General features: G+C 42.5%; 1 long non-coding RNA gene across 5 annotated transcripts in view; it reads right to left on the reverse strand.

The window, feature by feature from the left end:
- LOC308586442 overlaps positions 1-13,282 on the reverse strand; it is a 114,962-nt gene extending 101,680 nt beyond the window's left edge. For 2 of the 5 annotated variants that reach the window (XR_014007860.1, XR_014007861.1), the window contains exons 1-2: positions 11,996-13,282; positions 937-1,083 (exon numbers count right to left, since the gene is read on the reverse strand). This is a non-coding gene — a long non-coding RNA (uncharacterized lncRNA). The remainder of the gene's footprint in view (positions 1-936; positions 1,084-11,995) is intronic. The other 3 variants (XR_014007862.1, XR_014007863.1, XR_014007864.1) reach the window with 3 other exon arrangements.
- Between the last annotated feature and the right edge of the window lie 214 nt (positions 13,283-13,496).

Raw genomic sequence — 13,496 nt, forward strand, 5'->3', positions numbered from 1 at the left:
ATGGTTAAATCTGTCCATTTTGGCTCCTCTCTATTTCTCATTTCTCCAGCCAATTTATAACATTTTCACATCAGTTTCCACTTTTAAAAAATGTCCTAATGAAAATTCATCAGCATCTCTTAATATACAAATGTTTGCAAAGTGATTTCCTATAATATAATGCATTTTTATGTTATTTTCATGAGTATATGCATTTTTATGCACAATTTGGCCCAGTATAGGCATTGTTATACATATAACTTGGCTGGAGGACTGCATTGCACACTTCAGAAGAGTACGAAATATAGCTGGGTTTCCATTAACACATTGTTTCAGAAAGTGTGAATTAGAACATAAGATGTGAACACAGGGACATAAGAAGAGCCTGTTGGATGAGGCTCATCTTTTCCATCATCCTGTTCTCACAGTGGTCAACCAGATGCCTGTGGGAAGCCTTAGGTAGGTTTGCATTTAAATTTGAACTTAATCAAATTTTCCCCACATCCCTACCAGCCCAACTTACCCCCCCCCTTGGTAGCATCAACACTGTTTGGATGCTTCCATTTTTTTCAACTGGCATTATGATTTCTGTCTGGAAAACATTCCTGATTAGAGGAGCATTTCCCTCAATGATTGGGTCAAGAGAACAGGTGTCACTTTGTTTCATTGGTGTCCTTTGTCACAAATCCATTAAAAGTTTTTTGTTTTTTTTTAAACAATCTTTCCCCTTTGGCCTTTGAATAAATGGAACCTTTCCACTCAACTATCATGTTCCCTTTCAGGGAGCATACATGAATTAGTCCCTCAGTGGCAGGAACTGTATGGTGTCATGTCTTTCCCCTCATTTCCTTTTTAACAGAGCTCGTTCTTTATCAGTCAGTCTTTACAGCTGTAGGATATTCAGTCAACCCCTGCCACCTGCCATAGTTACTTCCGTAAAGAATCTATTTCCCTTACCTTCAGCACCCTCTTGTTACAGCTTGGCATAGTGCATAGTACAAATGGGCAGGAGGAGGAACTCTTCCCCTCTTATTGCAGCATCCTCTCTCCAGATTTTGATATTCTAAGAGAGATTAGGCATGTCCCATCCCTGCAATATTTATTCTCTCCAGCTTTAAAAAAAATGGTTTTAAAAGGGCGACTCCTGTAAAGTTATTTTTATTTTTATTACACTATGTTCAGGGTTGTATTGTTTTAAGTGTGAGGACTATTTTATAATGTCTTTGGCAGTTTTTCCAAGTTTAAAATTATGTGGTGTTTAAACACCGTTGCATGCTTAACTCATATATTTGCCATATGATGAGAAATGTTTTCTGAAAGGTATAATTAAAAATGTTAAATAAATAATTATGAGAACGTTTTGCTAATCATAGAAAACTCCTTTTAGCCACCCCCCAAAAAAGTTTCAGTTGCTTCATCTAAGGAACAGGAACCCTCAAATTTAGATCCTATGTAATATCCACCATGTGAATGTCTCTAGAAGTATTCCTGAATGGCAGTGGCTCCATAGAGGAGGCATAATAACTGAAAGCTCTAGGCAGGAATGTTGCCCTCCAAATGTTGTTTGACTCCAGTTCCCAGCAGGACCAGCCAGAATTGCCAATTTCCAATGGGTCAGTATTGATGGTAGATGTAGTCCAACAATATCGGGGGCGAGGGCAAAAGTTCCTCACATCTGCTTTATGGAAATATTGCCACAGATTCCTAGTACTTCAGAGCTGTGCTAGCGTGGAGACTCTCCTCAGAGTTGGTATGATCTCTGCGGCAAACTGATCTCAAATATTAGACATTCTGTATCGAACCACTATCACAAGGAAAACGTGCCTCCAGATGCCAGCTATGAGATGGCATATTGAGGAAAAACACTAACCGTTCATATTCACGAGCAGAGAACTTCATTAGCAGGGACCATTTGTGGTGTGAAACTGATAACGGAATTGACAGGAACTGTTTTACTGGACAAGACCTATAATTAGGGTATTAGATTGTCTTGGTGTTTAAAAACTGTTTATCACGGGCTGGCAATATACTTTGCTGACATAAAACCTGACCTAACCTTCACAGATAGTGTTCTATACAACTCATGGAAGGAACTATCATCTTGCTCACTATTTTTTATGGGAGCAATCATACATTCTGAAAAATGATGTGCATCCTTCAATAAATCATATTTTCCTTGATGACATATGTCACTTTAGAGTGACAAAGGAAAGGGGGCATTTGGAACAGATAAGGGAGACACAACATGGGGATAATGGATGGCTCCCTATCTCTTAATTTTTGGTGCTTAGCACACATTGACAATGATCTCTAATGTTCAGATAATGGCATGCATTTCTCTATTGGAATTAAGGCCTAATTTGCTGTGTCTGAAAAAGCTCAGCCTCAAAAGCTGACATTCCAGGACTGTTAAATATAGAAAAGACAACAACAGCACCAGGTTGGCTTTGGAAACTGTCTTTTTGGAGCCAACATTATCGTTACATGGGATTAGTTCTCCAATGTGTCTCACTTTGCACTTATCCACATTGAATTTCATTCGCAGTTTTGTTAAGTTGCTCCCTTCGTTTCAATTATCTTTATATAGCACTTTGCAGCCTGCTTTCGACTTACAAGCTTTGAATGACCCTGATCTACTGATCAGTTAAAGTCACCCTGCTCATCTGATTCAGTTCATTTAGCATATGGTTTTAGTTCATCTGGCTGCAATCTTTTCTGATCACTCTAATATTAGCTTTGTATCAATTCCTTGGAGAAAGAAAAAAACAAAAAACCCACTCCTTTTCATAACCTTAAAGCCACCAGAGGACTTGGACTACTGCATGCAGAGTTGCATGGACAGCTGCAACACTGAGGAGTTAAAGGTAAGCCATGTGAGGAGGACTTTTCATAGCCCCGACCCTGGGCCCTCCCATCAACATCAGCAGTGCAGTAAAAATGTTCCTATGAAGAATCAGATTTAGCGGGTGCACAGAAAGAGGGGATAGAATATTCTGTTGCACCACATTCACCTTATAATTAATTATAATTAATTAAAACAGCAGAACTACATGTTTAAAATCAGGACAACCCACTTAGCAGAGAACAGGAGAATAAAACATGTCAGCGCTAAATATTTAAAACTGGTGCAAAGCTGAAAATTTTCACAAAGCTAAAACAATGCGAGGCACAGCATAATAAAGATTAAAAAGGCCTGAGACCATAGAAGGTATTGGCCTGATATATAAGTTTTAAAGTAAGCAACATGTGGGCCCTTCTGGGTGCAGCATTCCACAACTCAGGGACCACTATTGAAAAGGACCTTTCTCTATCATTCACCATATTTCATTGGGGTACTTGGAAGGAAGTGTCAGACAAGGATATCAAGGAGCAGTAGGCAATGTGAGAACAGGGAATTCTTCTGATAGTGAAGTACAGTGGTGTCGTGGTAAACTTTGAAGTATAGGAACTCATCATGACAGCCTCCATAGTTATACCCTAACAAGAGTCCAAAACTAAAGGCAAATATGTTGATCCATTATTATACTCAAACACATACACATCAAAGAGTAGCATTACATAATACAAGATCCAATTTATTAGAATCTGCATGACTGCAGTCCTAAAAATTGTTTCCCAGCTTGAAGTAAACATCATTGAAATCAATATCCTTTCTACTGATTGCATAGGTTCAGCTTGAGAAACCCACTGAGCTTCAACAAAAGATCTTCAACCAGCTGAAATGCAACCTTAAGCTTTCGGTCAGAAATGCAAAACACACAAATAGGTGTTGCAGTTAAAATGCAGGCCTGAAGTAGGAGCCCAATAAAAGAAAAGGAAAGAAGCATCCAGCCTCTGACTTCTTCTATGTTAATTGGTCACATCCAAATTTGAATTCACTCATTCACTTGCTGGAGCAAAGAGGGTCTGTCAGTTACCATGGTTCTCAGGCAAATCACTTGTCATTGCTACTGCTCTGAAAAAAGGTCTTGGAGCTATATTCCTCTGCAACCCTCCCACTATAACTGAAGTCACAAACTGCAAAGGGCTTTAAAGGTCAAAACTAGCACTTCGAATTAGGTCTGGAGAAGGACTGGGTACCAGTGAAAAGGATAAGACAAAATGTTTGTAACACTTGATGCCCGTTAATATATTTGCAGATATTTTGAGGTATCATTTCCACCTCAGGAACAAGCAGTGAGGAGTTCTAATTGCACCAGCCTGTGGCAAGGTGGTTGACCTGCAAAATTTACATGCTATATTCAGCCTAAGTTGCAGCAAGTGCCTACCTACTGTCTACATTTTGAGGTGAAATGTCTAAAGTTGATCAAACCTGCATTCAGTGTGCGACACCGGCACTGCTCGCTCACCCTGTGTTTACTTGCTTGACACATAACATAGGCTTACTTATTTCCACAGCCAGCACACACTGAGGGAATAGTGAAAATGGGCCCTCATTATATTGGTTCAACGGAAGGGAAGTTGCTATTTCAGCAACACCAGCATTGGAGTTTTCATTTCACAGCAGCAGCACAAGTCCTAGTACTGCAGTGTCCTAGCATGGAAACACTTATTATTTACCACATGACCTCCAGCAGCAGGAACTAACTGATGACTGGGATATTATGCATCAGGTTGCTGTCCTTCCATTATTTCCACCACATAAAAGGCCATTAAGGGATACTGAAAAGTGCCACTACAACCCCATCCCACTTTTCATTTCTCTTCATTTAAAAATTGACCATTATGACTGCTTCCTATCGCCTATCATTTGATCAGTTGCAGATTTAGGGTTAGGGAATTTGCTTTTCAGACATAGTTCCATGCTTAGTGTAGTGCTTTAAAAAGCTTTTGATGATTCACCTTATTAATGGACCTGTTATTAATTGTTCTCTAAATCTTGGCGGTAAATTGTTTTATGTAAAGAAGGTTTAGAGATTTGGGTGGGGTGGGGCAGGTTTGACTGCCTTTACTTCTTTTGTTTATTTGTTTACTAAAATTATAGATTGTATTTTTAGCATTTTTTTGTTTTAAACTGTTCAGATAATATTTATGGACAGCTATATAATAATAATAAGTAGTAGTAGCAGTATATGTTGGGAAAAAGCACCAAGGCAAAAGCCAGCTCCAGATTGCTGGAATGCAAAACAGGATGTTGTGGTTTGCAGATGTACTGTTGGAGAAAAGGTGGAGCCTATTCTCTGTACTGAGCACCGGATGTTAGCTCAGAGTGTCATATGACCTGTGCTGGAAGTACAGGGGAGGAGTTGAGACTCTTCTGATGGAGACTGAAGGGTGCAGTCACATTTCTATGTACTGTTGAGTGACAGGAATAAAACATGTAGAAAGGACTCCTGTCTGTCTCATTTCTCCTCCCTGGGAGAATGCAGGGAGGGAGAGAGAAGCAGAGAAGCAGAGGGTGTGTTCTATCTCACGTGTAATGAGAAGAATCGCCGGGTTTGTTTACCTAGCCTGCCGGGGTCGCAGACGGAAGGTAAACACAGTATCTCGCTCAATTGCCTCGGGGGAGGCCAGGTACCTGTGACTGTGAGCGAAGATACTAACATATGGTAGCAGAGGATGGTTGCGATTCATCGGACATCTGCATGAGAGGCTGGTGGATTTGTCCTCCTCTGCTCCAAGGGAGAAGGCAAGTGTCTGAGATAAGCCAGAGGCTCAACAGACGGCTGGTGGAAAGAAGAGGTGTTTCCCAAAGCAACGGAGTTCAAGGTATGCTGCATTTCGGGCTAAAAGTGTGAACGCAGGTTGATTAATTCCCTGGTTCACGGGAGCTCTGCCTTTGAAAAACAAAAGCTCCGGACGGAAAGGCCTGCAGCTCAGAGGCTGAAGCCTGCATTCCACAAATTCCTGTGGTTAAGATAAGAAGTCCTGAATGCACTCTTGCTAAGTAACGGTAGTGGAAAGTTACTGGCTACGCAGCTGCATTGTGAGGCTGGAAAGCGAAATTAAGCCACGGAGTGTTTTGGCTACAAAGTTTACAAGCTCTTGGAAAGGGACTTTCAATAGCAGCCAGCGTTTGGCTGCCAGGTGCAAAGAGCGTAAACAACTTGCAGTTTGCCTGCCAGAAGGCAGAAAACAACTGTTGGATTTTACAGCTTGCTTGACAGTGTGAGCCAGAGGCTTGGCTTCAAGATGGATGCCAAGAAAGGGGGAGCTTTGCCTTACCCACCTCCCCTAACCAATGACAATTATTCATCTTGGTCTGTAAAGATGAAGGCCCTGCTGCAGAATCAGAGGCTTTTTGATGTAATTGAAAACCCCATCCCTGCAGCACCAACCAGAGGTTGGGAATCACAGAACGTGAGGGCCAGGACTGCTATAATTCTGTGTGTCTCAGATGCGCAATTGGTGCATATCCAGCATTTAGAAAACGCGAAAGAGGTTTGGGACACGCTGCGTACAACGCATCAGAGAGATGCTGGTTCTTCAGCGTTGCTGTATTTTGAGAAGTTAACCAATCTGAGACTTGCGCCTGATGGAGATGTTCAAGCGCACCTGACAGAGATGAAGTTTCTGCGTCAACAGATGGTGGAACGCAATTTCCATCTTCAGGAGGAAGTGTTTTGCTTCATGATGATAAACAGCCTTAATCGCACCTACAAGGTTGTTGCCAGTCAGCTTGGTTCCCTACCGGCTCAGGACCTAACCGCGGAAAGAGTGTGTGCTGTGGTCCTGAACGAACACGATAGACTTGCTGCACTGGAAGTGAAGGACAGGGGGAGGGAAGAACAGAGTTCAAATCTTCCCACTGCTGATGCTACTGGAGAGCATGCTACAGCATTAAGCGCTGTCCGATGCTACAATTGTGGACAGACTGGGCATCTACAGCGAAACTGTAAGAAGCCACGCCAGTCAAAAGGAGCGAATAGGAGCTCTACGAAGCCTGAGGCGTCAGGCAAAAGCCGTACCAAGTACCAGGTGAAACCTGCAAAGGCTATGATGGCGAAAGGAACCACGCCAGATGTTGGGAACGCCTTCGTAATCGACATTGGATGTACAAAACATTTATGCCCGCACAGAGGACTGTTTTCGACGTTGAAGAAGCAAAGCTTCACTGTGAAACAGGCCAACGGTCAAGAGTTGGAAGCGACCGGAATTGGAACTGTGTATCTTGAGAGTCTGAACTTGACTATAAGCGATGTTTACCTGGTTCCAGAACTGAGATTTAATCTGCTGAGTGTGTCGCAGATTGCAAAGAAAGGACTGAAACTGTCCTATGATGCTAAAAGCTGCAAGATCTACAAAGATGGAGAACTGTTTCTTACTGCCAGAGAGAAAGATGGACTGTATTTGTTGACTTTTGATCAAAGTGATTACATGAAATGTAATTCTTCTGATTCTAACGTAATCTCTCTTGCAGGTGTGACCAAGAGCGCCCGGAAGGTGCCGAAGGTCGACAGAGCTTTTCAGCGGGTGTATGCTGATGTGATTGGTCCTCTAGAACCATCTAGGGGCAATGCAAAATATTACCTTTTGTGTGTGGATTGTTTCACTAATTATTCTTGGGTTTATATGATGGAGAAACCGCAAGAAACTTTAGAAAAGTTTCAGGAGTTTTGTGACAAGGTTAAAAATATGCATGATGCTAACATTGATTGTCTTTTCACAGATGAGAAGCAAATTTTTCTGTTACAGAAGTTTCAGAAGTTCCTGGATGGAAAAGGGATAGACCACAAAGTTGCTGTTTCGACCGAAGCGTGGAACAGGGGGGTCTGTGTTAGGGTGAACAAAGAATTGCAAAAAGGGATGAATGCGCAATTGCTGAGTTCACATTTGCCACATGAATATTGGGCCGAATCTCTAGCGTCCTATCTTCATGTGTGGCTGAGAAAGGTCTCAACAGAGTTGGGATGTTCTCCTTTTGAGAAGCTGTTCAATAGAAAACCTTCTGTTGCCTATTTCAAGGTTTTCAGGTCTCATGTGAGAACAGAAGCTCCAGGTGGAGTAAAGAATGCCAAAGGCATTTTTGTGGGTTATGAAAAAGGTCTCTACAGAGTAATTTTGTCTGAATCTGGTCAGGTGATTCTCACAAAGTTCCTAGAGAGTGCTCCTGAACAAGAGCGGGTTGTAGAACAAACATTTCCCACAGGAAACGATTCAGATGATGATGATGGTGATTTTTCTGATGTCACAGATTACAGTGGTACTGATGATGATGACACTGATAGCTCAGAGAGTTCAGTTGTAACAGTCATTGAGAGAAAATCTCACACAATGGATAGACCTTCACAGGTGAAGGAGGAACCACTGAATGCTACTGGTTCTCAACAAAGTCCAGAGGATGAACCAGTGAGCACAGAGGATCAGAACCTCATACGCAGGTCTGAGAGAGTTACAAAGGGTGTACCACCAAAGAGGTACTCAAAAGAGTTTGCTAACTTAGTTGTTGTGTGTGTTGCTATTGTTAACAACTCAAAACAGGTTAAAGCAGTGTCTAAGTCAGAGACAAAGACACAACAGAGAGTAGCTAGCCAAGGTAATGCAGAAGCACTCATTCCTTGGAAGCCAGACAACCAGAGAGGTACACTGGTGAAACCAGTGGTGGGGAGTTCCAAGGGTGGAACTGAAACAACAGGGGACTGTTATATGTATAACAACTGTTTGTTTTCTTCTCTGGATCATGTTTTGCCAATTGATGCTTTTGGGGGAGGATGTTGGGAAAAAGCACCAAGGCAAAAGCCAGCTCCAGATTGCTGGAATGCAAAACAGGATGTTGTGGTTTGCAGATGTACTGTTGGAGAAAAGGTGGAGCCTATTCTCTGTACTGAGCACCGGATGTTAGCTCAGAGTGTCATATGACCTGTGCTGGAAGTACAGGGGAGGAGTTGAGACTCTTCTGATGGAGACTGAAGGGTGCAGTCACATTTCTATGTACTGTTGAGTGACAGGAATAAAACATGTAGAAAGGACTCCTGTCTGTCTCATTTCTCCTCCCTGGGAGAATGCAGGGAGGGAGAGAGAAGCAGAGAAGCAGAGGGTGTGTTCTATCTCACGTATAATGAGAAGAATCGCCGGGTTTGTTTACCTAGCCTGCCGGGGTCGCAGACGGAAGGTAAACACAGTATCTCGCTCAATTGCCTCGGGGGAGGCCAGGTACCTGTGACTGTGAGCGAAGATACTAACAGTATATACAACTTTTATTGATGCTATGCTCCCTACTATTTCTCTGCCTAAGAAAGCAATCTTAGTGTAAATTTAGATGCTGAAGCCATGTGAACTGCAGTGTGGCAACATCAAATTTTTATGTATACAGTGGAACCACGGGTTGCGGACATAATCCGTGACGGAGGCACGTCTGCAACCCACAGCGTTTGAATCCTCTGCGTAGGCGCAACTTGGCGCTTCTGCATAGGTGCGAGTGGCGAAACCCGGAAGTAACCCGCTCCGGTACTTTCAGGTTTTCCATGGTCTGCAACCTGAAAACATGTAACCTGAAGCGTCCATAACATGAGTATGACTGTATAGGAAAAAAGAATCCATTTGTTGTAGCAGACAGCTATCTAGTAGCTATTGAATCAGTGCAGTAGAGAGAGAGAAGGCACTCCTCACTGCTACCAAGCATTTATAAAATTCAAGAAAATATTCCACGGAATCATCCATCAAGGCATCCAAGGCATGATCTCATAGAAGCTACATGGAGAAGTTTCAGATGACCAGTCAATAGACAAAACTGTTATGCTTAGAGAAAAATGACTGTTTAAGATCCTGAAAGATAAAAGCTAGGAAGAAATCTTAATACAAGCTATCTCAATGTATGGTTGAGTCAGGCCAGAATGACCAGTAATAGGTTTTGGTAACCTAATCTCTCTCCCACCCCCACCCCACCTCTGTTTTTTGCAGAAAAGCTCTTTGGTAATAGGAATCCTGCTTCATCAGACAGCTTCATTACTGTGGACAATCAACTTCTGTGTTGTATTTACTATACAATTTTTGATTTATGGATTTTGTGGGGACACTGCATTTGCTGTTGAGTAATGGCTTCTTCCCCCCATAATGCCCCATCCTCTTGCCTTAGGGGCCTTCTAAGGGGCCTACTGACAGAAGAATTCTGAGGGAGGTTCTGAACCTCTGAGTCTTGGTGTAAAAGCAGAGTTGGGGATGTTGCTAGGTATCAACACAATCAGCTTTGGGGTACTTAGGAATGTGAAAGTGTATGAAAAAGTAAATAAATAGCTAGACTATGACTATATCAGTGCAGTTGGTCATCACTCCACATGCTCCATCACTCCACATTGACACCATGGCTGTCTTCAAGTAAGTTACTCCAGGGTTTTGAAGTGGTCCCACTGATTTTGATGTAGCTATTAAAAATTACTTGTTTGGATCTTATTGATATATGTTGTAAAGCAGTCTGAGTTGTAATAGTGATGGAAGTGCTTATGCATTATGTGAATGCCATAACTGACCTGCTTCACATGTTTGGTGAGTCAACCAGATCGCTTATAAAAGCACCTCTGCAGCCAACAAGCATGTGGTCTGGTTGGAATCACATTGAAGCAATGTTCATAAAAACCAGACTGCTGCATAGGATTTGGTTCAGTCCTAGCTCATATGGTGGATTCATATGGTCATCTGGGGCAGGCACCAATGGTTGCTGACAAGCTCCTAGCTGCTCAGGATCATATGAAGCCATCTTTTGGGGGTGGGGGGGTGGAATGAAACTTCCATGATGAGGACCTGTGTTCAGACCTAGTGTCCTGAGATACTTTACATTTGTGCAAGGCGATTGGTGGGGACAGTGAAAACATCCCAACACTTTCCCTCTTCTGGTTGCTAGTGTACATAGCAATGTCTTCTTCCCCTACTCCTTTGAAGAGCTTATTGTTGGTAGCTCCATGTCTGCGTAATGACCTCCCTACAAAACAGCAGCTCACCCCAAGGATCCTTATATTATAGGTTGATTATTTTATTGTTTCTGTTAATTCCATAGTATGCTTTTATATTCTCTTATTTTTGTCCACCACCCTGCAGCCTTCTGTGGTGAAGGACAATATACGAATAAACAAATAAAGCTTGATACCTTGTACCACTGAAAATAGACAATCTGACTTGCTATTTTCACAGTTTTAAGATATGGAACTCTGGAGTATATTTACTTCGCATTCTTCCTGGCCCAAAATATTTCCGCCTCTAGAATGGCTTGGATCCTTAGATGTCTCATGCAATAGAAGTGTTGCTAAATGGGGGAGGGGGAAAAAGGCCAGAGCCTAATGTACAGGCACAGGAAGAGCCTAATACATTTTCTGGCAATCATTGGTGGAGCTGAAAATTCAAGCATCTTTGTAGACTTAACTCTCACAATAAGGAATCAATTACAAACAATTTTGGACACTAGGCTAAGTGCTCTCAAGTTTTTATGGTGTTTTTTTTTTAATGGTAAACTAGTGTTTTAGCCTTTTGCTCTGTTTAGCTTTTTAAAGTGTCTTTGTGGGCTGGTGTTTTCAATAATTGAAGCAATATCCAAATACTCAGAGGAGACCCATCAAAATCAATGGATTTATGTTACTAAGTCTATTGATTCAACAGGTCTACCTTGAATGCAGCTCATGTTAGATATAACCCTTGGGCTTTATGATAGGGGTGGGGAAGGTCTTGCCCACAAGTCAAATACAGCCCATACTCCTCACCAACTGTATGCCACACCCTGAAGTGATTTTGCCTGGTTGAAATGTTTCCTTGAACTTAGTTAATGCTTCTTGCTTTAGGTGGATTGAAAGGTGGGGACGGGGGGCACAGAAACCTCTGGGTTTTTCATAGCTGGGATATAGCCTACCGTGCAACTGTAAGAGTTGAATTGGCTGAGGCACTCCCATCTGCCTCTGACCCCCATTCACCACTAGCATGCAACCCTGGGGTGGTGGGGTTCCCTACAGAGGAATGCAGCCCTTGTGCAGAAAAAGGTCCCCTACAACTGTTTTATGGCATGCCCCTCCCTGGTATCAGTACAGATTAAGGTTGGTCTATAAACATTTTTAATAACAAACAAACATACAAATGAATCTCTGCTGAGGTGTACTCACCATTCTGAAGCCTGAGGAGACTATGCTGATGCATCTCTAGCTGTTGCCACTGACTATGGACAACAAAGTACATGACAGCTGAGTGGATATAAAGGTGAGCCATTACCTCTTCCCCAGCAGAACACAGCTGAGACAATCAGCAGTCTTTTCCCTCAGTAGTTTGGAGGCAAATTGGTAGTTGGCTGGAGGTGATCATCTGGCTGTGGGATACTGTGGCAGGATAATAAGGCAAGTTCACTTCCTGAAAGGGATTATGGCTTGAAGGCAGTTGAAAGCGGGCTGGTGGGAGGTTTTAAATGTGCATATGTAGGTGCGTGAAGATGATCTGTGAAAGGAAACTGGTGGATATTCATGAATAGATTAACCCATGCAAGGTGGCAGGCTGAAGTTAGCAGACGAAGTTGCCAAGCAGAAGCTGGTGGAGCAATCTGGGTAAGAGTTTATTTTCTCTGTGCTCTTTTCTCCTGTGGATGTGTGAAGCCAGTCCAGTGAGAAGCTTTCTTAAAACCACACATGAAAGCGATGCAGAGGACCACAGGGCCATAAGCGGGTGAGGCTTTGTGAAGACGCCCCCCCTCCATTCTCCTGTGAAAGCAATGAAGAGCGCTGCAGGGCCTAAGTGCAAGCCACCTTATCTTTCTAAATAAATATCCCTGTCCCTCACAAAAGTCCATTCCATCTTTTTCTTCAAAGATAGATAACCTACGGTCAAAAGCCTGAGTTTAGTATGGGCTATAAATATTTTTAATAATGATCAAATCATTGCTGAGGTGCCACCACAATTGTCAGGCCTAGCTGGCTAGAGAGGTTGTGCTGATGCCTCCTCAGCTGTTGCCATTGGCTACAGGTGGCCTATGATGTCACAAAAAGGACATGACGGCTGAGGGGAAAATGGCAGTTACTAGTGGGAGGAGTGGAGGAGGGAGGGACCAGCACCAGGAGAAGCAGGCTGAGGGGAAGCTGTGGCAGCGGAGGCTTGGCTCCTTCCTTTCAGCTTGAGTTGCCAACTTTTTGTGCTCTGAGGGCTCTTGAACCCGTCATACCTGTAAAACAAATGAACACACTGCTTTTGTCACTGTGTGGTCCCCATCCCAAATAAACTTAGGATCCCCTACAGTTTGAGTAGATCTCTTTTAGTTGAAATATGTCTGCCGGGCCTAGTAAGGTGCTTGCCTCAGGATCAATCAATGTGATCATGTATTTTATTTAAAATCATTTATAAACTGCTTAATATTTTTTTTAAAAAAAACAGCACACAGCACACATTGTAAAAGCAATACAATTTAAACAAGAATACAGCACAAAATTGGTAAAACAGTAGTATAAATGCATGTTGAAAACCAATGAAAACAGTGCAACTACAGCAGCAAGAATTCTCATCGCAAAATACTGGAAGACACAAGATTTGCCCACACTGGAAGAGTGGCATACACAATTGATGGACTATATGGAACTGGCTGAAATGACTGGCAGGATCCGAGATTTGGGAGAAGAAAC

The sequence above is a fragment of the Podarcis bocagei genome, assembly GCF_964188305.1.
Source record: "Podarcis bocagei genome assembly, chromosome: 4".
NCBI classification, from domain to species: Eukaryota; Metazoa; Chordata; class Lepidosauria; order Squamata; family Lacertidae; genus Podarcis; species Podarcis bocagei.